Source organism: Diadema antillarum, unplaced genomic scaffold (genome assembly GCF_040938485.1).
Source record: "Diadema antillarum isolate AM-2024a unplaced genomic scaffold, OU_Dant_1.0 scf00000066, whole genome shotgun sequence".
Taxonomy (NCBI): Eukaryota; Metazoa; Echinodermata; class Echinoidea; order Diadematoida; family Diadematidae; genus Diadema; species Diadema antillarum.
Window position 1 is genome coordinate 1,162,450 of NW_027270955.1, and position 3,096 is coordinate 1,165,545.

Consider the following 3,096-nt stretch of genomic DNA (forward strand, 5'->3'; position numbering starts at 1 on the left):
TTGTTGCATTTTCTCAATCCTTATGTTTATGAAGGTGAACTTGTCCTTTAAAGCAAACGTGCTTTCTGTTCAGAAAGACATGGTATTTCAATATACACATGGAGGTGCAATTTATCAAGGTTCACAACGAGCTCAACTTGTCCACAGTGCAATTAATGCACTGCAATGAAATGTACAGGTGCTATACAAAGAGATTGTGAACCACTGGTGCAGTGAAACTAACAGCTAAACACACAGATAACAGTCTGTACATTGGAACTCAAGGCAGCAATGAAAAATCTCCTTAACCCTCTGTGAGCTTTGAGTGCTGATTGGCACAGAAAACCCCATAGCATTGTACACACTGTCTAAAGTCCCTGGCACAGACAGGGTTAAAGCTGTAAGAATTCTCCAGAATGAGCAGCTAGTTTACCCTAACTTATTCAGAAATTTCTGGAATAAATGGCTATTCTATCAACCATCAGCGTTTTCTTGTAAACCTTTGAGGGGAAAAAAAAAATCACCACAACCAATTCAATCTAAAATTTAAGAAATATTTAGGTTTGTGAATTTTTTTCTCTGTGGCCAGGGTGACTTTTACATACAAACATAAACATACACACACACAAACACACACACACACACACACACCCAAACACATCCACACACATACACAATATGGGGAATATCAACTTGTCAGGGTAAAATACAGTACTTATCATCTCAATTCCCTCTCTACAAGTATTGTTTTGATAACATCTTAAAATGGACAGCTAAACATTATCTTTATATATACATACATACATATATATCTGTGCACACACATCAGGTAAAAATTGACACATGATAGGAAATATACCAATTCCAGGAAAAAGATGGATGTGAAAAAAGCCTCGACGTAGTAACATGGCACTGCATCAAATATTATGCTCTCTTCAAACAAAGTAAAACTGTTTACAACTACATAAAACACTATTTTTCTGTGTACAATAGCCAGGCACACACTTCAGATTTGGACGAGAAACACTCCAGCCTTCTCGCCATTATTTGCAACACTCCAAACGAAAATTTGACAGGTCCACGGCAGAACAGCGCAAACAGGAACGGCTAGCTATTGTTGTTGGAAAAGCAACTGAGAGAAGAACGACAGGACGCGAGTTCCTGTGTACAGGAACAATCAAGGTGGTTCAAATTAATGAATTCGCGCACCAAGTTGTTTTTATTGCAACTTATTTACAAAATGCCCTTCATCGACATAAATAAGTGCCGATTATTCAAAGTTTTAGTAGTAGCCATAATAATAATTTAAAAAAAAAATTAAAAAAATCATGGCCATATATACCCGGGTTGGAGATTTCAACCCAGGAGAGAAACACTGTGAAACAATAATGACAGCCGTCTGAGATTCTGACAATATTTCTCAAAACCCTCTCTCTGTATGCAGGATACGAGGAGTGGTAAAATTTGTGGCTAAAAACTGACACAATAAGCCTGAAATCAGGAGATCATTGGTTTGAGTCCATCCCGAGTATGTACATCCATAATAATTCTATCATGGCTTCTACTAAAACACTGAATAATCGATGCTTATTTACGTCGATGAAGGGCAATTTATCAATCAGATGTGATCAAGGTAGTTTTGTCGATGCGACGTGTTATAAATAAGTGTTCACTTTCGTTTACTTTACCCAAACATTCTATGTTCGTGTTCAAATCCGTTTGATATTTACAAGACAATTTAGCCTCATTATTTCTTAATTATCCTCCCAAGTATGTAAGAGAACATGCAAAACAATTTTGCATAGAATATCTGCCAACCAGATGAAAAAAATAAACCTATGATAACATAAAAAAATGAATGCATGATTTATTTCAGTGAGTTCAGCCAACAGAGGCACAAGATATTACTATATTTGAAGAAATTATGACTGATAGTTTCACATTATTTTTCATAAGTCAAATGAGTACTAATGCATCCCTTAAATCTTTTCTCCAAAGCAGTACACATGTAAAATAATCTCCCTTGTCAATTTTACAGTTGATGAATATTCATAAGGAGAGTGGAACTGTGAAACAGGATCAACTGTTTGAAATTTTAACGTTCGTCAAAACTATCTGTATGCAGGATAAGAGGATTGGTGAAATACTGCAGTCAGAAACTGACATAATTTTGCTGAACTGTAACCACCGGAATTCTACAACAGACGTTTCGTATGTTTCTTTCAACCAAAGAATCTTTACCGTGTTTGGCATTCGACCTGTATCACCTAAATGATGAGGTTTTCGGCTCTGAAGTTAAAGGGACGGCATAGTTTTACTTGAGATGGGGGATTCAGATTGTAATTTTTATTGCGAGATAATTACAAACCACTGGTGAAATATGAGAGAGCATTCAATTCTTAGAGGAGTTCAAAATTCATTCAATGAAAATCGGTTTTGAAATGGCTGAGATATAAATAAAACAAAGTAAAACAAAGTGGTCCTATGAAAAGGTGGGTTCCATCTTTTATTACGACCTCTTTGTTTTTTGGATGTATCTCAGCCATTTGAAAAGCAATTTTCATCAATAAACTTTGAATTCCTCATAGAATGTATATGCTCTTTCATATTACACAAGAGGATTCTCATTATCTCACCAAAAAAAAAAAAAAAATGGAAACCTGAAGTCCTATCCCAACCAAATAAACACTATCTCTCGAGGCAACACACGGCGAAAAAAAAAAATAAATAAAAATAGAAGAAGATAAAATAACATTTTCCTTTACAAATAAACATACTCATGCTGAAAGACTTTACAAAGGAAGAGGTCATCTGCATACACAGGCTCCAAACCTATTCTTATTATTACATTCTAGGAAGTATGACATGAGAACAGTAAATCTGCAATAATTTGAAATATACATATAGTAAAATCTGTAACTCTCTTTACACACATCATTCATTCACACTGATTCTGCAGAAACAAAAATCTACGCGTGGCATAAACTCAACGAAATCAAAAAACGTCTTATGATTCTCGTATTTCTGAATACGCTACCACAGAGATCAGCAAAAAACACAATGCAGTCTTACACAGTGTATTTATCTGCATTCTTTACAATACTACCACTTCTCAAC